Below are 23,360 nucleotides of genomic sequence, written 5' to 3' on the forward strand. Positions count from 1 at the left end.
GTTAAATTAAAATTACTAAACCTAAATTAAATTAGTTAATCTAAATTAAAACCCTAAACTGAAATTATGGATCTAAATTAAATATTAACTAATTATTTTTAGTTGTTATTAAAAGAAAAAGGTTATTCTTTATTTTTTATAAAAAGATTTTAAATTGGTTTGAAGAAAAACAAAAAAATAACTCATATTAATAAATATATAAAAAAACTTTGTAGAACTTGGGCGTATGATCCCCTGTATCAAGTCTCTGAGGGTCTATGGTGGGCACACCTCGTCTGATCCTTTGATTGTGATTACCGGGGAGATCTGAGGGCTATGATTGAAGGCGTATGGTGGGCATCTGTGTGTGATACACGCTGGATCTGCAATCAACTTATTATGAAAAAAAAATAACATTGCACCACTGGGGATCGAACCTGGGACTTGTCGGTTACCAACGCGTCTCCTTTACTTTTCCTACTGCACATGTTAACTGTTAATTATACCCATCAAACAAAATAAAAAAAGAAACAAATTTAGTGGATGGAAGTCAAAAGAACAAGTCAGCTGGGCCCATTGCTTGTCGTCCCAACCAATCGCGACGGGAGAGAGAGTCTGCACATGTTGACTGGCCAATCGTGGCTTCGCGCGCGCAGTTCAAAATTCTTGATTTTTAAACGAACCAATGGGAGCCTGCCACGCCTGAATCCGCAAGTCAATAACACAGAGCCACCGGAACTGTACAGTTCCGGTCATCCCTTCCGGCGAGCTCCTTCTTGAAAACCTGCGAAAATCGACGAATCCAAACAAAACAGAAACCCAAATCAACTATAAACAACTTTGCGAGTTTAATGGATTAGTTTTCAGATCTTGAGGATGGCTGGAAAGCGAGATCCAAAGCCTCTCCGTGATGAAGCTCCACCAATGGCAGATCACGTCTCAGCCATGATAAACTCCATGCGAACGTTCTAAATTGATCTATAGGTCCCCAGGAAGACGTTAGTCATGTTAGTTTCAATCAAAGTATCATATAATTAGGAATTTGAATTGCAAGAAAAAACATGTACACGGTGTTCATGTTGGGCACGATTCAGAGTGCTTTAGCCATAGAAATTGATACGTTCTTACTCTATTTTTTCTCAGGAACATGAATAGGTGCTTGAAATTGTTTGAAACTGGCTTCCACAAGGATTTCGAGTTTGCCCTAGTTTTGAAACTTTTTCTCTCTTTGGAAACCCTTGTTGTATGGCTGCCAATCCTTGTTTTTTTCGTCCTCCCTTTTCTGAATATTGTTGAGTATATATATATAGGATTCATTTAGGGTTACAAGCTTGATTCAAATCTTTTGGAGTTATGAAGATTGATGTATGAAATATTTTGATTGATTTTTGTATGAAACCTTTCTAATCTTGGCTCAATCTTATTTCAATGAAATCCCTTTGATTTGACTTGATTTTTATGCCCAATATTTAGTTGCAAAGTGATTCCGATCATTCCTTTAGTATATTTTTTATCATTTTATTAGATTTAATTTTGAATTTTAGTGATCAAAGCCTTTATGCAAGCTTATGATCACGTCCAAGGTCCAAAGCATAGGCCCATAAGTCAAAAAATGCAAAATTTGTTCACATTGACTTTCATGCATCTCTTGGAAATTGACCAACTTGTACAATCCATAACTCGTTCAATATTTACCATGTGGAGATGATCTAGGACTTTTTGGAAAGCTCAAGATGTCTTCTACAAGCCACTTTGGAACATATTTTTCATTTGGAGATTTTATCTTGATGATATGGCTCCTGACAAAAAACAGCTTTCTGCGAGCTTCTAGAAGGACCTGTAATATATTGGCTCATAACTCTCAAATGAAGCATTTTTGGCCTTGGCATGTTAGAGAAAAAGTTGTAGAGAATTCAATTTCCTTCAAAATGAGCTTTGGATGGGAAATTTCTGATGTTCCATGTGAAAGTTATGGCTGGTCAAAGTTCAGTTGACTTTAGGTTAAAAACCCTAATTTAGAAACTTTTGAGTTTTGTTGATTTATGAGCTTTTCTTGATGAATCGTGATCAAAACTTGATCAAATGATGAATGTTACTTCAAAATGTTGATGTTGACCAAAAATCAGGAATTATGACTGTGGTTTGACCATAGTTTGACTTTTAGGTCAACTAGTCGATTATTGATCGTTTGGGCCATTGAGTGAGCAATCTTTTGAATCAGAGCTTGAAACTTGACATGAGGTTCCTTTGGGGCATATGAGAAGCTATGAAGTCCATTTGAGGTGTCAGAAACTGATTATACTTTGAGAAGATCAAAACCCTAGTTTGAGGGTTGTTGTTTAGGAGAGAGACTGCATGCTTCCTTCTTGTATATCTTTGAGCATTTTGAAAGTCAGATAGACCGAAATATGAGTAAATATGATGGGAAAATTTTGGGGTATGACAGCTTCCCCTGTTCAATCTTCTTATACCTGAGGATGTAGAATGGCATGCGTGCCTGTCGGAATCTGAAGGTAGAAGAGGATTGAATACTAGAATACCCAGGAATTTGCCTTAGCTGAAGTAGGGACTTTTGCCGGAGACGAGCTTAAAGATGCCGTCCAAGTGTTGGAAATATGTATGAGACGCGCTTAAAGATGCCATCTGATTTGGATAAATATGAAAGTCAGAATAAGTCGTACGTTAGACTATATCCGAGCTGGAAGTATTGAGAAGTGTTTGTTGGAGATGGGCTTAAAGATGCCATCCGGGCATTGACAGAAGGTTTATCGGAGATGGGCTTACAAATGCCATCTGGATGTTGGGAGTGTGAAGTGACTTAATTGTAGTGACTCTATTTTCATGACTCCATTGTCGTATTCTCGTGACTCGATTGCCGTGACTTCATCGTCGTGACTTCATTGCCATGATTGTTTCTGAACTGAATACCGGGATTAGCTATGTGACTCAATCGTCGTGACTCCATTTTCGTGACTTCATTGTCGTGATTCTATTATCGTGACTCAATTGTTGTGATTCCATTATCGTGACTCATTTGTCGTGATTCCATTATCGTGACTCATTTGTCGTGACTCGGTTGTCGTGATTCCATTATCGTGACTCAGTTGTCGTGATTCTATTATCGTGACTCAGTTGTCGTGACTTCATCGTCGTGACTCAGTTGTCGTGATTCCATTATCGTGACTCAGTTGTCGTGATTCCATTATCGTGACTCATTTATCGTGATTCCATTATCGTGACTCAGTTGTCGTGATTCCATTATCGTGACTCAGTTGTCGTGACTTCATTGTCGAGACTCAGTTGTCATGATCATTCGCGGTGACTCCATTGTCGTGGTCTTTTCCGAATTGAGTGTCATGATTAAGTCTGTCTCTTTCTTTGATCGTGTCAGTACCGTTCGTAGTAACCGAATTAGATCTTTGAAGGATGATCGTGTCTACACCGTTCGTGATGATAGAATTAGATCTTAGAATATTGATCGTGTCAGCACCATTCGTAGTAACTGAATTAGACTTTGGAAAAGTTGATCGTGTCCACATCGTTTGTAATGATGGAATTAGATCTCTTGTCGTGTCAGCATCGTTCGTAGTAACTGAATTAGACTTTGGAAAAGTTGATCGTGTCCACAACGTTCGTAATGATGGAATTAGATCTCTTGTCGTGTCAGCACCGTTCGTAGTAACTGAATTAGACTTTGGAAAAGTTGATCGTGTCCACACCGTTCGTGATGATGGAATTAGATCTCTTGTCGTGTCAGCACCGTTCGTAGTAACTGAATTAGATCTTGGAAAGATGATTGTGTCTACACCGTTCGTGATGATAGAATTATATCTTTGAATGTTGATCGTGTCAGCACCGTTCGTAGTAACTGAATTAGATCTTGGAAGGATGATCGTGTCTACACCGTTCGTGATGATAGAATTAGATCCTTGTAGGTTGATCGTGTCAGCACTGTTCGTAGTAACTGAATTAGATCTTTGAAGATTGGAGATTTTGTTTATCTGTTTGTACCTGTATTCTGAAATAGGTACAGTTAGTCTTTATGCAATGTCATGATGCATGTATTATATGACGAGTCTCTCAAAATAAATGAGAAACCCGTATTTTTATCGTGAAGTAATGTATGCAATGTATGAACATGTATGTGATGTATATGATGTATGACTGATGTTGTTTTTTGAGAAAATAAATCTCTGTATCATTGTGATTTTGGTGTCTGATCTCGTTTTGAAGATGCTCAGTTGGGGATTTATGATTTCTGCTTGGGGATAGCTATCTGAATGACTGGTCTTGATGTACCCTGACTGGGGATAAGAGAGATGAAAAACCTTGTTTGGAGAAGAGAAAAGTGTCGGGGATCCGACAATGTCGAAGATGTAAACTCCATTGAGGAACTAAGTCCTTGTTGGGACAAGAACGGTTGAATATATCTTCTTGAGGATTACTCTGTGGGGATAAGCTCTTGTGAAGTCAGCTCTGTGGGAAGGCATGGATGCCTTAAACATTGCCCCCAGTATTTATAGTAACTGCCATTCCTAGACTTGTATTGATTGGGACACACCAATGAGTATTGATCGAATTGTTGAACATGCTTTGTATAGCTTTGCCCCAGCTATTAGGGAATTTAAAGAGATTCGCCTCGCGAGGACCTTATGAGATGTTTTACTATGGGTGACATGCCCCTAGTACTTAGTAAACTGAGGATGACGCCCCTGACTGATCGAGAGGTAGCTTCAGACCCACTTGGGTGCATGCCCTTGATTGTTCGGCGTTCTTGAGAGATTCTTTGAATCTTGACATGATTGCCCCAGATTGATCGGACAAAGCATGTCCTGCCCCTTGTATTCATTGAGTCAGGCGTAGTAAATATTGCTGAAGTGATTTCGTTTGTCGGGATGACTTTTAGTCATTAGTTGTACCCTTGTGCAAATTCTTTCTGATGCTAACATTTGAAATTATGTAGCAGAATATGTATAATAATGGATTCATGAGATGCAATGCATACGTCTGTCTTGAATTTTTTGAAAAACATTAAAACAGGAGATGTAAAAGCGTGATATTTGTAAAAACGTGATGTTTGTAAAACGAAATATCAACTCAGCATTTTTGGTAAACCTTAAGGAGTCAGGATACCTTTTGGTGACAGTATGCTTTCGAACTAACCATGCTTCAGTTAGGACTTTCAAGGGTTGTAACGTGGCTTGGTTCACAGGTTAAGAAACAAAGGATAAAGGCTCAAAATTTTATTTATACCCATCCCAATCTTCGTGATGTCCTTCGATCCTATGCTCAGTTAACTTTGTGTTTCAGCTTTAGCAAAGCTTGAAGTATTAACATTGATATTTGATGGTGGTTGAAGCACCAGAAGTTTATTCGGAAAGTCAGTCATCCTTCTTTGTAATTCTTTTTGCTTTGGTCGAGGATTTGTAGTGACCTCTTTTTTGGCTTTGATTTTTGTTATCCCTAACTTTTTCCTGAACTGTTTATTTTGTGATTACAGTCAGCGGGATGTTTTGACTTTTCGATAAGTCTCCTTCATAGGTTTTGACTTAACAACTTTTTTCTTTTTGGTGGATATTGACTGCATGACTTACTGGTTGCGGGAACCCATCATTATTTGTGTAAACAATAGCTAAGATAATTGAGTTAACTGAGTAACTACCCTGCCCCAGGTTATGATCAAGGTTTTAAATTGTACAAGAAAGAAAACTTCTACTCCTTAGGCTCAAATGGGTTGACGAGGGATTAACATCCTTATATCTCCATTGTTTAGGAATTGAAACAATGCCTATACATCGTCAACATAGTCAGTTCAAAAGCATACGGTATGAGGTTGCGGTATCATTTTCGTCACCCTCCCTCAAAAGGCATACAGCTTTAGCAGGAGTCGAGTATCACAAAACATATGCAAAGTAAAGACGCAATTTAAAATGAGTGATAGCGAAATGATTTGTTCAAGACAAACATATGCAATGCACTGATGATGATTATTAAAACAGATAATGTCTATCATGAGTCAAATGTTTAAACAAATAGAAAAGAAACTTGTAAATGAAAGTAGATCTAATGATCCAAAAGTTCGTCCGTCTAGACGTCATTCAGTCTTGTCATGACTAAGCATAGGAGCAGTGATTATCCCATGAGTTTTCAGGAGGGTTGAACTTGATTTCCCCGTCATCGATCAGATCTCGATTCTTATTCGTCAATGTTCAACAATTGTTAGTGTCATGTCCAGGACTGTTGAAATGGTATGTGCATCTCGCATTGGGTTGATAGCCAGTAGCGGAGGTGCTAGGATTCTTAGGAGTGTCCCTTAGAGTACTCAATTCGATCTTCAACAGATGTTGTAATGCTTGAGCCAGCGACATATTGATCTTGGTGAAGTGACGCTTAGGTACGTCTGGTTTTCTTCGTTGTTGTAGAACTTCTTCAACAGATAGGTTGCGTTCATTATGACCTTTCTGGTTGTACATAGCATTAGCCATATGAGGCTTCTCAGGTGAGTTGAAGTCAATGATTTTGTCGTTAATTAAGTCTTGAATCCCATGCTCCAATGGTCCACAATCTTCGGTATCATGGCTAGTAATGTTCGAATGATAAGCACATCTTGCATTGTATTTGTACCCAGGAGCAGGATTGGCAGCAACTGAATACAGAGGCAATAGAGTTATCAAGCTCCGATTGAGCCATTGTTGTAGAACATGAGATAGCGGCATGTGCCATGGAATAAACTGTGCTGCGTATGCTGATCCTTTTTCTTCTGGGTTAACAAGGTTTTTCAACTCGTCTTTCCCCTTGGCTAAGTTCAGAATCAAAACTTGGAACCGGATATTCTGAGCCTGAAGATTTTCGACTGATTGCTCGAGATCCATTTGTGCTGAAATAAACATCGAGAGAGAATGGGAAGCCTATTGCGGAAACCTGTTATGCAATGTTTATGAATGTAGATGCAATGTTTTCAAGAATCGTTAGGAAATTTAGTTTACGACATTAGAAATTTAATCAGTCGCAGCTTCGTCTGAAGAACCTTGGCTTTCATTTGTAAGTGTCCTTCTTTAAGAACCAAGCTTACCATATCGAGTGGGTCATCGCCTCTGATTCGGGATACCTCTGAATTTGAACGCATATGGCTAGAAGAAAATAAATCCTCTTGCCCCTTGATAAGTGCTGAGCCTTTGAATTGGAAGGTATGTGGCTAGAGGAAAATAAATCCTCTTGCCCATTAATAGGAATTCAGTCCTTGATAAGAGCACCTGAAATTGTGCGCCCTAAGTCCCTAGGATCCTTGAAAGGGTTAGTCAATCATGCTATGTTATGATGTCATGATGTCATGATGTTATGCGAATGTAATACAATAGGTAAAGCGTAAGATAGTAGGGACAAATAAGTCCTACAAGCAAAACCTGCAAGGAAATCAAAGGGTTAGATAACAAACAAGTCACACAAGAGTCCTTAAGTTTAAAGACTTGCATGAAGTATGACTAGGTGACTACCCTTCCCAAAGGTACTTCTATGGATAGAGAGATTTCAGCAACGGGTTCTACCAGTGACCCAGAATTGTCAGCCCCTTCTAAAGCACCCTCGAACATGGTACATGCATACCACGCAATGATACTTTAGGAAGAAACCTATCTGAGCTGTAGTATCGGGTCGCGACCATAACTTGGCATGCACCAAGAATAGCCCTCCCACTATGTTCCTAAAAGTTAAGATGGGTTAAAGGTGACTAAAGGTCCTTGAGCTCTGACGCACCCAAAGATACATGCGTAAACCTCTCTCATGCAAAAGAGGTACACAATAACCAGTGGAGGCCTAACTCAAGCGCGGACTTCATATTGACCAATCCCAAGCATGCACAAGGGAGGTCTCCATGACTATGCCGCTCCTATCTTAAGTGTACTTGAATCCGGGTGTAGGATTCGTCCTTCATTTATTTCCCAAAACAGCCCTGAAAAATAAAGCAAGCAAAGCAAACAATAGAAAACATTTAAGTGATCCTAAACTTTAAGGTAACCCCTCTTTTATTCGAAAGCATCCCCAGCAAAGTCACCAGTTTTGTAATATGGTGAACGGACCTTTTTTAAAAATGTTGCGGGTAGCAAGAGTCGCCACCGACTTTTATTTTATCCAATTTAGGAAAGGCAAAAAGAACAGGAAAGATCTTTGAAAGATTTTGAGTTCGGGGGGTAAGTTATACAAAGGGAAGGTGTAAGGCATCCTTTGCATCCATGGTTTTCCATGGGCTCTTAATTGCTTAGCTCACTTGTTTGTTTGAATTGTTTGAATAATAAAAACTTCGTTAAGGACTTTAGCTTGTAAATAAGCGTAGCCTTGTTTTGGAAGTATTTGAAAAGAGAAGTGTGAAAAGTAATTTGAAAGTTTGAATGTGAGCAAGCAATTGAGAACTACCTACCCTAAGTTTGTCTTTCATGTTCTTTTAGTCTTTCGTGTGAAAGGGTCTATCCATACCATGAGGGGGCAGGAAGTCTTTCAATTGGATGTGGAAGGGTCATCGAAGTTATCGTTCGCCACAAGACTGTCCCTTGCCATAAAGAGGGCAGGTAGTCTAAGGGAAGGATATAATAGTCATTCTGTTTAGGCATCATGCGAGGATACCTTAGCAATTGGGACAATCATCTTTTACCGAGGCAACTTCTAGGGACAAGATGATTTTCAATCTCTTTAGGCAACCTTGCTTTAGGTATCCTCGGAATCGACGGACTTGACTATTTAGTACAATTAGAGGCGACAAATAATAAGGCAACAGGCAACAAGAGGGGTTACCCTAATGGTGTGTGGGTGCACAATCACGTGGTTAACTTCGATGATATTTATCTTGTAAATTAGTGATCTATATTCAGTTAATATTCGTGCACTCCCTAAAATTACTAACCACGCAGTTTAAAAATGCAGAAATTAAAGGCAGAAAAATAAAAGTCCTACGCTATTACAATAAACACCTGCGGGGAAGGGGAAATAAAGGCAGAAAATAAAGCCTATAACTATTACAAGAAAACTTATTGCGACCTATACACAGTTTCTAGAATTTAAATGGCGGAAAATAAATAATTAAATAAAAGGCATAAAATAAAATAAAGGCATAAATAAAAGCGAAAATTGAATAAAAGCATAAATTAAGTAAAAGCAAAAATTAAATAAAGGCAACTAATTTAAATAAATTAAAATAAACAAATGAGTAAAAGGCATGCGACAATCAAAGGAGTATGAGGTGAGAAGAGAATGCGTGTTTGAAGAAATTCGATGTTTAATTACAAAGGCAAACCTAAACCTTGAAGGTTGAAACCCTAATGGGGCAGAAACCTAGTCTACAGTTAATGAACAATACCTACCTAAAATTTCTAGGGTTATCTATGTTTTTTGAAGTTTGAGGGTTAGTGATAAAACCTAACATTTAAAATTAAAACATAAAAATAAAACCTAAAATCTAAAAGTTAAATTAAAATTACTAAACCTAAATTAAATTAGTTAATCTAAATTAAAACCCCAAACTGAAATTATGGATCTAAATTAAATATTAACTAATTATTTTTAGTTGTTATTAAAAGAAAAGATTATTTTTTATTTTTTATAAAAAGATTTTAAATAGGTTTGAAGAAAAACAAAAAAACAACTCATATTAATAAATGTATAAAAAAACTTTGTAGAACTTGGGCGTATGATCCCCTGTATCAAGTCTCTGAGGGTCTATGGTGGGCACACCTCGTCTGATCCTTTGATTGTGATTACCGGGGAGATCTGAGGGCTATGATTGAAGGCGTATGGTGGGCATCTGTGTGTGATACACGCTGGATCTGCAATCAACTTATTATGAAAAAAAATAACATTGCACCACTGGGGATCGAACCTGGGACTTGTCGGTTACCAACGCGTCTCCTTTACCTTTCCTACTGCACATGTTAACTGTTAATTATACCCATCAAACAAAATAAATAAAGAAACAAATTTAGTGGATGGAAGTCAAAAGAACAAGTCAGCTGGGCCCATTGCTTGTCGTCCCAACCAATCGCGACGGGAGAGAGAGTCTGCACATGTTGACTGGCCAATCGTGGCTTCGCGCGCGCAGTTCAAAATTCTTGATTTTTAAACGAACCAATGGGAGCCTGCCACGCCTGAATCCGCAAGTCAATAACACAGAGCCACCGGAACTGTACAGTTCCGGTCATCCCTTCCGGCGAGCTCCTTCTTGAAAACCTGCGAAAATCGACGAATCCAAACAAAACAGAAACCCAAATCAACTATAAACAACTTTGCGAGTTTAATGGATTAGTTTTCAGATCTTGAGGATGGCTGGAAAGCGAGATCCAAAGCCTCTCCGTGATGAAGCTCCACCAATGGCAGATCACGTCTCAGCCATGATAAACTCCATGCGAACGTTCTAAATTGATCTATAGGTCCCCAGGAAGACGTTAGTCATGTTAGTTTCAATCAAAGTATCATATAATTAGGAATTTGAATTGCAAGAAAAAACATGTACACGGTGTTCATGTTGGGCACGATTTAGAGTGTTTTAGCCATAGAAATTGATACGTTCTTACTCTATTTTTTCTCAGGAACAAGAATAGGTGCTTGAAATTGTTTGAAACTGGCTTCCACAAGGATTTCGAGTTTGCCGTAGTTTTGAAACTTTTTCTCTCTTTGGAAACCCTTGTTGTATGGGTGCCAATCCTTGTTTTTTTCGTCCTCCCTTTTCTGAATATTGTTGAGTATATATATATAGGATTCATTTACGGTTACAAGCTTGATTCAAATCTTTTGGAGTTATGAAGATTGATGTATGAAATATTTTGATTGATTTTTGTATGAAACCTTTCTAATCTTGGCTCAATCTTATTTCAATGAAATCCCTTTGATTTGACTTGATTTTTATGCCCAATATTTAGTTGCAAAGTGATTCCGATCATTCCTTTAGTATATTTTTTTTTATCATTTTATTAGATTTAATTTTGAATTTTAGTGATCAAAGCCTTTATGCAAGCTTATGATCACGTCCAAGGTCCAAAGCATAGGCCCATAAGTCAAAAAATGCAAAATTTGTTCACATTGACTTTCTTGCATCTCTTGGAAATTGACCAACTTGTACAATCCATAACTCGTTCAATATTTACCATGTGGAGATGATCTAGGACTTTTTGGAAAGCTCAAGATGTCTTCTACAAGCCACTTTGGAACATATTTTTCATTTGGAGATTTTATCTTGATGATATGGCTCCTGACAAAAAACAGCTTTCTGCGAGCTTCTAGAAGGACTTGTAATATATTGGCTCATAACTCTCAAATGAAGCATTTTTGGCCTTGGCATGTGAGAGAAAACGTTGTAGAGAATTCAATTTCCTTCAAAATGAGCAATGAAGTCCATTTGAGGTGTCAGAAACTGATTATACTTTGAGATGATCAAAACCCTAGTTTGAGGGTTGTTGTTTAGGAGAGAGACTGCATGCTTCCTTCTTGTATATCTTTGAGCATTTTGAAAGTCAGATAGACCGAAATATGAGTAAATATGATGGGAAAAATTTTGGGGTATGACAGGAAGGTTGCTACAGTAACGTGCAGGTAATGACCGTGAGTGAAGACTTAGTTGCCGTGAGTTCGAGTCGGTTGTCGCTATGATACGTAGCACTCGGGGGGACAAGCGAATATTTTCTTTAATTGTTCAATTGCTGAATTTTCATTATGTTTTGGTTTGGTTTATACATTAATGTTAAATTGAGGAAGATGCTATGATGATACTAAAGTTTGGTGATGTTTTATGAATTCCGCTGCGAAGTTATTTTAATTGATGAAGTGTTTTGAGGATTAATTTAATTGTCCGTTTATGTTAATGTGCAATGTATCCGTGTGAAAATAAGTAAACTGTGAATGATTTAAATGACGAAATTTAATATTCCTATATGTATTATTTTCGTGAATTTTTATACTCTAATTTTCCGCATAAATTATCGGGTAGATTTGGGGTGTTACATCAAACATGTCATGAACTTGGTTTTGTACACAAATGACCTGAAATTCAATTCAAAATTTGATATTCTTAGAGGCTGAATTGATGTTTTAACTCTGAATAAAAGTTATAAAGGACATCAAGAGAAACATTTGGCCTCAAGAAGCACACATAAAAGTTGAAAATTAAGAAAGTTATGCCCTTTTGACCAAATGGTGTGCCATACTTGATTTAGGTCAAACCACCTTGTACCAACTTGCTATTTTTGGTGTTTTCTTGCCTTCCAAGGCTCCATGAATACCAAATGAATACCAAATGAATACCATATGAATGAGAATTGATTAACCTTGAATTAATCTTGATGATTTCTTGAGAAAATACATGGAAATAAATCATGAACCAAAATTGAATCAACTTTGAAAATATACATCAACCCTGACCTTCTCTTACTCAAATAAAATTGAATGAAGCTTGACATGATTTTGGCCTAAGATTATAGGTCATGCCTTAAAGAAAAGTCCATTTGACCAAGAGTTGACTACAACTTTGACTTTGGGGGACAAAACCCTAATTTAGAAACAATGCTTGATCTTTGGTAAAACTTCAACCACAAGCCAAGTTACTTGGAGATTTTGAACATCTTTGAACATAAAATAAGATCCTCTTGAGTAGTAGACACTCTTTTGTCTTTTAATTCCCAACCCTACTTGCATAATAGAAGAAAAGGAAAGCAACAAACAAACATGTTTTTGTACTTTGAATAAAGGTTAGTGAAGGTTAGATGATAAACATAAATAAATAAAGGTGAAAAAAGAAACACAAGGGTGCTTGGTGATCTCTCCCAAAAGGTCAACCCAACAATTAAGAGGGGTAGGAGAGAAGCAGGCTTGTAATCTTGCTCAAATGCAAATGAATGATAGGTGGAATCTTAGGGGTAAAAATTAGAGTATGACACTCTCCATACTCCCTAACAACTGGTATTAGAGCCATGGTCAGGCTCGTTGGGGGAGCAAAAATGGATCGTTTCAATGCTCTCCATATTCCCCAACAATTGATATTAACTAGAGTAATGGTCATGCTCGATTGGGGAGCGGAAGTGGATCCTAGTACGGATAAGACTAATGATGTGAGTGACTCACACTTTTGCTGGAAATTGTTAGGATTAACGTTTGAGTGATAAAGCCTCACATTAACTAGAAATAGAGGAATTTTCGGTGCTTCCCATACTCCCCAACAATTGGTATTAAAGCAATAGTCAGGATGATTGACTCACGCTTGTGCCAGATATTGTTGGGATTCAAGTTTAAGTGATTAAGTAAGTCTCACATCAATTAGAAACAGAGAAAACTATAAGTGCTCCCCGTATTCACCAACAATTGGTATTAAAGAAATGGTCATGCTCGATGGGGGAGGAAATGGATTCTAGTATGGATTAAGAGTGATGATATGATTGACTAAGTCTTGTGCCAAAATTATTGGGATTCACGTTTGTATTAGAGTCATGGTTAGGCTCGATGACTCACATTTATGCGGGATTCAAATTTGAGTGATTAACTCTCACATTAATTAAAAATTAAAAGAAAATGTTGGGACCAATTTTGCACTTGCATTTCATCTACAATTGCAATTTGAAAGGAAAATCAAATGCATGACATTGAAATGATGATAAATATTAAAGAAGTATCAATTCTCACATTATTTAATTAGAAAACAATACAACATTACTTATTTATAGTAACTAGTATAGGAAGCAAGCTAATGTACATTAAACACAAAAACACACAATCAAATGTTGCTAACTGAATTCGGTGAATAACAAAAATATTAAACTAAGCATTGCCACATATGTTGCTTTCTTAGAGACCATTCAGTTACTCAACAGCACTGCATCTAGTTGAATTACTAATTATAACTGCGAACACCTACAATTCAAATTAAGAAGAAGTCCATTATTACCTATGATGATAAAATTCAAATTATAATTCCATAAGAAGTCAATGAGTTAGTAATGATTCAAATAAACATATAAGAATATAAATTTATCTCACCAGGGAAAAATATTTTTCTGATTATGCTAAGCTCTTTAGTGACATCCACAATATTCATCCGTTCCTTTGGTGATTCTATTGAACAATTAAGTCCAATCCTAAAAAGTATAATTAGACACTCCTCAATAGTTGGAATTAAATTCTCACATTCCATTTTGTATTTCTACTTCTGCATCTCTTGATACAAGACCCGGGTCCAAAATGTTCATAAGATTGTTAGGAAACGAAATTGCGACAAAGTTATGCAGATTTAGGCCATCTTCAAAAACTTCATTCGTGGGTCTTCTACCAGTAAGCATCTCCAAGACAAGGATTCCAAAGCTATACATATCACCACACGTTGACACTTCAGAGCCCATTCCATACTCTAAAACATGCAGCAAAAGTTGTTAATATTGCATGCCTAGTAAATTATCAAGTGTGCACCAAAATATAAGAGAATTTAAAGAAACATTATAAGATTCACGAATTTAGATCATACCTGGAGGAGCATAGTCAAGTGTTCCTCTTATTCCAATTGTACTAGTATCCTTATGAGTAGTACTGCCAATGGCTGAGACAAGCCTTGCTATGCCAAAATCACTCACATGAGCAACCATGTCATCATCAAGAAGTACATTACTTGGCTTTAGATCACAATGAAGGATCAATTGTTCACATTCTTGATGAAGATAATGTAATGCCGAAGCAACATCAGTAATGATGTTGACTCTTTGAGCGAGGTCCAATGTTGTTTGATTCTCTGCAGTTAAAATTCCAGAATGCAACCATTGTTCTAGGCTTCCATTTTTCATGTAATCGAAAACTAGAGCTTTAAATTCTTGACCTTTATAATTTGAACTTAAGCAACATGTTATAATCTTAACTAAATTTCGGTGCCTAATATTTTTCAGTGCATTGCATTCAAGAATAAAACTCTTGTGAGCTCCCTTCTTTTGGAGATTCAGAACCTTTATGGCAACAAAATTGTCTTCTGACACAAGATTTCCTTTGTACACCGAACCAAAACTTCCTGATCCAATCAAGTTAGTAATTGAGAATCCATTGGTTCCTCGATGTAAGTCTCGGTATGAAACCTTGTCTAGTTGATCATTTGTTGGCGAATCAAAAGATCTTTTTTGGTTTCTTTTCCTCATATAGAAGCTAGTTATAAAAATTGAAAGAATGAGAAAAAAAGAAAGCACACCAACTATCATTGCAATCAACAATAACTTATGGTGTTTTATGTGTTTTCTATCCTTGACGGGGCACGCTGGTAGATGCAGCTGTGAAATACCTCCACAAATCTTTTCATTCCCAATCATTCCTATTTGGGTTGAATTTTCAAAAACACCTTCTGTTGGTACCTCACCTTCCAACATGTTAAAAGAAACATTAAAGTGTTTTAATCTAACAATAATTTGTATAACACCAGGAATTGAACCAAACAACTGATTGAGTGAAAGGTCTACATATTGAAGACCTTTGAGCGAAGCCAAAGAGGATGGTATTGTTCCGTTGAAGGAGTTACCTTGCAATTCAAGGTATTTGCATTCACCATTGGATATCAGAATCTCTCCCGACAAATGATTATAAGAGAAATTTAGCAACCCAATATTTTTTAGCATACTCGCTTCTCTCGGTAAGGTGAAGAGAATGATTTTCCCAATAATATTCTAGTCATAAATGCTGACTATTTATAGATACAAAAGATACATGATGGTATAACTAATTCCTATTCTTAAGGGAGCTCTTATGCCGATTCCTAACATCACAGCATGAGTGATTCAAACTATAGCAAGTCATATGCATACTAATAGGAAGGGTGGTTACACCTAAATTATAGGAACAGTTTATACTTATCTGTTATTATGCCCCCTCAAAATTGGGTCACCATCAAAGACACAAATTTTGTCTCTGAGAAATGAAAATCTGGTTCGATGCATAGGCTTTGTTAGAATATCTGCCGGCTGGTCTTTTGTAGAAATATGAGAGACTCGTATTTTTCCAAGTGGAACCATCTGTCGCACAAAATGATAATCTAGAGCAATGTGTTTCATTCGAGAGTGAAATACTAGATTCGAGCATAAGTAGGTTGTGCCAATATTGTCACAAAAAAGAGTAGGTACGTGAGATGGTACTCCAAGTTCACTCAATAGATTGAGCAGCCACATAATCTCCGTTGTAGTATTGGCAGCAGATCGGTATTCTGCTTCTGTGGATGATCTTGCAACTGTTTTCTGCCTTTTTGATAGCCATGAGACAGGATTTCCACCAAAGTAAATTATGTAAGCTGAAGTAGATGTTTTGTCATCAAAATTACCTCCCCAATCAGCATCAGTGAAGGCTTGTAATTTGAGATGAAGTGGTTTTGCTAGCCTCAAAAGATGATTAATAGTATGTTTGAGATACCTTAATACTCTCTTGAGTTGCTGGAGGTGCACTTGAGTTGGTTGATGCATGAATTGTGAGAATTTATTAATTGCAAAGGACAGATTTGGCCTTGTCAAAGTGACATATTGCAATGCACCAATGATACTACGAAATTGCGTTGAGTCGGCAGCGGCAGATCCATCATGTAGTTTGAGAGGAGTAGTCATACATAATGGTGTGTTGACGGACTTTGCGCCAGCCATATTGAACTTATCCAAGAGTTCTCTAATATAACCATGTTGAGATAATAACATACCCTCCTTGGTTGGAATCATTTCAATGCCAAGAAAGTAATGAGGGAAACCGAGTTGTTTGAGAGAAAACTTCTTGGAAAGTTTTGTCATGAAATGATTTAAAAAGGTAGTATCACTGCCCGTCAAAAGTAGGTCATCAACATATATTAATAAGAAAGCTTGGACACCATGTTTATTGTAAATAAACAAGGAGGAATCACTTAGGCTTGTTTGAAACCCAACAGAAAGAACAAAAGTCTTGAGAGAATCATGCCATGCTCGAGGTGCTTGTCGTTAACCATAGATAGCCTTCTTGAGTTTGCATACATGGTGAGGAAATTCAAAATGAAGGAATCCGGGTGGTTGTTGCATGTAGACATCTTCGGTCAATTTTCCCTGCAAAAAGGCATTATTAACATCCATTTGGTGTAAAGACCACCCCTGGGCAAGTGCTAAAGTGAGAACCACTTTAACGGTTTGAGGTTTCACAACTGGTGCAAATGTTTCCTTAAAATCAAGACCAGGTGTTTGAGTGAATCCTTTTGCAACCAACCGTGCTTTATATCGTGCCACACTTCCATCAGGATTTCTTTTGATGCGAAACAACCATTTACACCCAACTAAATTTGTGTGAGCTTTACGTGGAACCAGGGTCCAAGTACCATTGTTCATGAGTGCATTAAATTCAGCAGAACAAGCATCTCTCCAATGTGGTATTTTAAATGCTTGAGTAATGATTTTCCCAATAATATTCTAGTCATAAATGCTGACTATTTATAGATACAAAAGATACATGATGGTATAACTAATTCCTATTCTTAAGGGAGCTCTTATGCCGATTCCTAACATCACAGCATGAGTGATTCAAACTATAGCAAGTCATATGCATACTAATAGGAAGGGTGGTTACACCTAAATTATAGGAACAATTTATACTTATCTGTTATTATAAGGTACCACTGAAAGAGTTATGCGACAAGTCCAATAAGATTGTCAAAGAAACGAGATTAAAACTTCTAATGGTATGGTTCCTCTAAGCTTATTTTGTGAAAGGTCTAGAAATTGTAACTTTTGACAATTACCTATGCTTGGAGGAATATTTCCTTCAAACATATTAAGATTTAAACCCAAAAGATATAACTGACTAAGATTACCTATAGAGGATGGTATTTCACCTGAAAGCTTGTTTCCGTTCAAACCTAACTGTTGCATCTTTTGAAAATTCCCAAAAGTAGTTGGAATATTTCCTTCAAAATGATTATGTTCCATTGTCAAGAGAATTAAGCCAACTAGACAACCTAACTCGGCAGGAATTTGTCTTGATATCATATTATCCCCAAGAAATAATAGTTTAAGCTCGGTGGATAAGTTGCCTATAGAATTTGGACACTACATCATTTTAACTATACAACAACGCACAAAAACTGTTACAAAATCTTAAAAAACCGTTGCCTTTACTTACGAGAACGGTTTTTAGACCGTACCAAATTGAGGCGTTGCTTTAGGCTTTCGGAACGGTTTTTTACCCAACAGCAACGCCTTGTACAAAACCGTTGTTGTCATTTTCTTTAGACAACGGTTTTCAACAACAGTTGTACACCGTGTTCTGGTGAAGACCGTCGCAATTGAGGTCTTTTAGCTGTAGTTAATTTAAAATCGTTCTGTATCTTAATTTTTCTTTAAATGCTACAACACTTTATAATCGTTGCAAGAAATGATTTTTTTAATAAAATAAAAAATCATTTTATTTTATAAACCTAATAATAACATCATTCACAATTTTTTTGATAAAAATATATTTACATATAAACTTTAAAGTGATTTTACATTTTTTTAAAAATTACATAACAAAATAAATTAATTCATTTTATATATATATACACTAATGTAAATTATTGATTCATAATCAACAAAACATCTTTAAATTAAGTATCTTAATGTCAATCATTGATTCACAATTAACAAAACATCAATTTACATATCCTGATTTAAAAAAGTAAACTTAAACATCTATCTATACATCTCTTCATCTACGTCTCTTCATCTTTGAATGACTAAAAACCTTCATTGATAACATCACTCATGACCTGCAAAATAAAAGTAATATAATTTAAATTAAAGTAGTGCATGATTGATGACTTATATCTGATTTAGGAAGATGATTCATATTTGGCAGACTCAAGTCAAATATGAGATCTAGTTTAAAGCTTGAACTACATTTAATAGCATAAGTTATATTTTTTTGTTGGCCTTGCATTCCATAATTTCCACGTTATTGATCAGTAACTTTGATCCATATTTTTATTTTGTACTTTTGGTAGTTACTTGGATTTAAGTAAGAATTCTACAATAGGTATGTATTAAAAAAATTCAATGAATCAACACAAACTAAAATAATACAAGACATTGTTAAATTATAACAAACACGGTACAAACAAAAACTCAGCTACTAATTTATAAAACACTTGGTGAGCATGAAAGCACACGACAGTATGAATCAAAATTGGTCTTATACACAGTAAGATTAGAGTATTTTAATGTCAAAAGTTTACTTTATAGATACTTCAGTTTGAAGGAGAAATTAAACTTAAATGTCTAAACTTTAATTTTTTTATCATTTATGCATAATAAATTAGTTACAAATTTTAATAAATTTGTTAGAGAATTTGTTAAGAGTTATATTCTCTTTAAATTAGTTGCAAATTGATCTATATATAACAAGTTGGCCATAGTCTAGATTAACTAAGCCTTTTAATATCTGTTATAAGGACCGCTGAATTGTGTCATAGCTCGCAGTGCAGTTGCGATCAGAGCAGGTAGATGTGGTATTCGGTGTTGCGTCCTATTGACTAAACTTTCGGGCATTTTGCTTTTACAGGCAAAGACTGAACTTTTACAGGAGTTGCGCCACATTTATCAATATAACTGATAAATAGCACACAAGGAACAGAAGGAACACAACATTTATCATTTATCAACTTTTTTTACCACGAAAGTTCATATAACAAATCTTAAGAGAAAACACATACACAAACTGGAATTCAACAGCCATAAAGTATCAACAACTACAATTCATTATATTACCTGTTGGTGGTAAAATTTTCTTCTCAAAAATGAAGATGGCTTCTTAGGATACAGTTTGATTCTTTTTCGCACCACATACACAAATCGGCATACCGTTAGATCAGCGGGAACCAGATACCTACAATCATAAAAAAGCAATACTCAGTGAATAAAGAGGAAAATATACCACAGATTAGTATCATAAATACCAATATTGTAGGCAGCCTTAACCACACAAATGAGAAAATAATCTATTTGTCAATTTTCAAAGCAATACATCTAATTTTATTAATGTAAACCAAAACCATAACCATGTTTGATGTTGATATATGGTGAAAGAATAGTGACCATTAATGTTTTTGAACATATTCTCAAAGAAAAATAAATGAAACAAAATTTTCAATTGTTCGCGTACTTACACCATTAAAATATTAAAAACCAAGCATATGAAGTCAAGTCTCAAACTGCTCCTAACAGGTGTGAGACAAAAAGCCGAAAGTGAATTGGAGCAATGGACACTAATTTTCTCATTACTTCAGCAACAAGACCTTATGCATTATCCAAAAAACTGAAAGAAATACATGAAAAATCAGTTAAAGTCAACCATTGGCAAATTCCATCCACTCTGCAAGAGTAAGGAGTTCTTATGATCTTAACTAAATGCACCAAAACAACAAACTGACACCTAAACAGAAGAATTAACACAATCTATATGCATAGGTATAATCATCATACACCTTTAGTGTAAGCAACTATGAAGCACGGACACCTCTAAGAGTAGGTGTGTCGCGGTGTCCGACACTTGCCCAAAGGACCCAATTCTCTCGCAAATACCTTGATGCTTCCTCTTCTAAACCTCACTTTTAACTCATACATAACAAAAAACTCATATTTTCTAACTGTCACAAGACACAACCCAACTAATTAGCATCATAAGCATATTAGTGTCACTACAGACACCTAAGCTCTAACATTTCTACAGAAAATTACTAGTTTCACTATGGGTTACAAAAAAGACTAATAGTAAATAATAAATATGTGCTTACTTTTAAGAACTTGTACCTAGTCATATCAAGTAATAACAGCGCTATGTGAAACACCGAATCAGACCTCCAACTCAGACCGTGCAATGCTTCAGTCTCAACTAGAGGCTCTCCATCAGTATCAAACACCTCAGCTCCACCAAACGTGTGTGAATCAATGTTTGATCCTTTGACATCCAGTTCAGAACCTGTACATTCACTGTGTCTACAATCCCAAAAGATTTTCCTAAATTATAAATCCAAAAATTAAAGAATAGAAATTACATAACCCAAAGAAAAAAATAAAATCATTGTAGCAAAAGAAAAACAAAACCTCAATATTGAAAATTGGCGTTAAATAGACATAGCAAACAACAACACCTAAAAATCGGTTCAATGATGGCCCACAAGGAAAGAAGCTCGTTTGAGGAAATGATGAGTCGTGAAATGCGGAGACCTCGTAGTTGAGCTGCAGACGCCAAAGAGTCGATATGAGTAAAGACGCTGCGACCTAGAGAATATGCGCCCTATCTCCTCTACAGAAGGAAGGAAGTCGGAAATAATGCTTCTTAGAGCTCCACTCTCTCCCTCCCCTGCGACACCCATAAAATTGGGTCGAACATCTAACAACATATCTGCGGTGAGCTTTGTTCGTGGAGCTTGTGAAGAATGATGGTGTTGGGAATATGGATCCTTAATTTTAGGGTTTTTATTAGGTTGAGGACGTGAAGTGTGAATTTAGGTTTGGGACAAGAAATTTTACCTTTTGATTGAGGAGTCTTTGATTAAGAAATTAAACTTTTTATTTTAGGGTTTTCAAGTAGAAATTTGAAGCTTTGATGAGTCTCGGAGGGAAGATATTCACTTTTTAGCGGTCAATGAAATTTTCCGCCTGTCAAGTATAGATGTTTTGTTAATTTATTTTATTCAAACATAAAAGAGTCTTATATATAAATACATTTTATTTAAATAATTAAAATCATAGTGGAACGGTTATTACCGGTTGCTAAAGAAAATGATAAACTTTTTAAAAAATATATCCAATTGCAACGGGTTATAAAGTTGGTTGCCTATTACACTCTACGAGAACGGTTTTTTACATCATAAAAAATAGGCGTTGCTGTAGAGTAAAAATGTTGTAGTGGGAAGAATGCCTCCAAAAATTTTATAGGCAATAGAAACCGTAAAACAGACCAACATGAGGAGATATCAAAAAAGTGAGATTTCCAACATGAGGAGATAAAGATCCATGTAAGTCATATCCTTTTACGTTCAACTCAATAACTCTTTCATGAATGGGGCTGCATGTGATTCCAGACCAGCTGCAGAAGTGGATAGAGGAATTCCAAGATTCAAGAGTTCCGTAAGGATCACTGGTTATTGATTCTATGAATTTGAGCAATGCAAAATGATCAGTTTGGTTTCCTAGTGTCACTGCCACAATTTTGTTTGAACCAAAGAACATCAAACATAAGGTAAAGAGAAAAAGCAGATGAAGGTATAAGTATAGGAGACAAGAGAGAAAAATACTTCATTTGGTTTATGGTATTTAGTTATGTTTGTGTTGGAATAGAAAGGAATTGCATGCATTTAAATACTTATAGCAACACTGAAATATTACAAAATTACTAATAATTATAGGATTAAAATGTGATTTTATGGATTTTCTTTAACATTATCAGAATTGATGCTTCACCAATTTCCTTGACTTTGTGTAGAATAATGGCTCTATGACCTTTTTTTTTACAGGAAATGGCTCTTACCGGTTCTCGCATATAACATTTTACTATATTTTTTAGATTAAATTGGAGATCTATTCTAAAATTTTATTTAAAAATTTTGTTTGGACCAAATGAACTATAGATGATGCAACAAAAATCAACAAACACGGCTGAGAATATATTGTCATTGAACCGTAAAACAGCTTCACTGCTGCAATTGAAAATAAGTATCACTGAATCAACGAGCTTCAATGTACTCCTATCAATTTACTACTAAAAAAAATTAATTGATTCATGGCACTGCCAATGGTGATTATGCTAAGTTCTATTTTATTTTAATTGTAAATGCTTAAATGAGAGGACAAAGATGATTAATATATTATTTTATTAAATATACTTGATATGCAGATAGTTTCTTCGAAAATTTTGGTTAAATGAGACATAGAAATGGAAAAAGACATGCTTCAAAATAAAAGCGGAGTTCAGTATTGTCTCTGGAAATGTGTATTGCTATCATTTTCTTTTTGAATAAATCTTAACGATGGATTATTTCTAAAGCTATTTATTATGTGCTACAAGGGACTTAATTGAGCCATTCTAGAATATATATATATATATATATATATATATATATATATATATATATATATATATATATATATATATATATATATATATATATATATATATATATATATATATATATATATATATATATATATATATATATATATATATATATATATATTCTAGAATATATAGAGGAGGGTTATATTTACTCCAAGAGTAAGTGTTTAACACTTACTCCAAATCTTAACCATTGATTTTCATTAATCTAATGGTTTTAATTGATCATTTAATCTAATTATTTTTGGAAATATTTTTCTATATAAAACTTTAATTAAAGTTGTTGGATTAATGATAAA

General features: G+C 35.6%; 1 long non-coding RNA gene and 1 pseudogene across 3 annotated transcripts; both read right to left on the reverse strand.

Moving 5' to 3' along the window:
* Window positions 1–13,948: 13,948 nt before the first annotated feature.
* Window positions 13,949–18,191, reverse strand: LOC131638020 (probable LRR receptor-like serine/threonine-protein kinase At3g47570; annotated as a pseudogene).
* A 381-nt stretch (window positions 18,192–18,572) lies between these two features.
* LOC131638019 (uncharacterized) lies at window positions 18,573–22,262 on the reverse strand. 3 transcript variants are annotated; one of them, XR_009294563.1, is made up of 5 exons: window positions 21,095–22,262; window positions 20,738–20,939; window positions 20,111–20,259; window positions 19,713–19,830; window positions 18,573–18,715 (listed from the first exon to the last, which is right to left on the reverse strand). It is a non-coding gene; the product is annotated as an uncharacterized LOC131638019 (long non-coding RNA). The 3 variants fall into 3 exon arrangements; XR_009294562.1 differs by having other exon boundaries at window positions 20,754–22,262; XR_009294561.1 differs by having other exon boundaries at window positions 20,738–22,262.
* Window positions 22,263–23,360: the final 1,098 nt, after the last annotated feature.

This window comes from Vicia villosa, unplaced genomic scaffold, assembly GCF_029867415.1.
Source record: "Vicia villosa cultivar HV-30 ecotype Madison, WI unplaced genomic scaffold, Vvil1.0 ctg.002147F_1_1, whole genome shotgun sequence".
NCBI classification, from domain to species: Eukaryota; Viridiplantae; Streptophyta; class Magnoliopsida; order Fabales; family Fabaceae; genus Vicia; species Vicia villosa.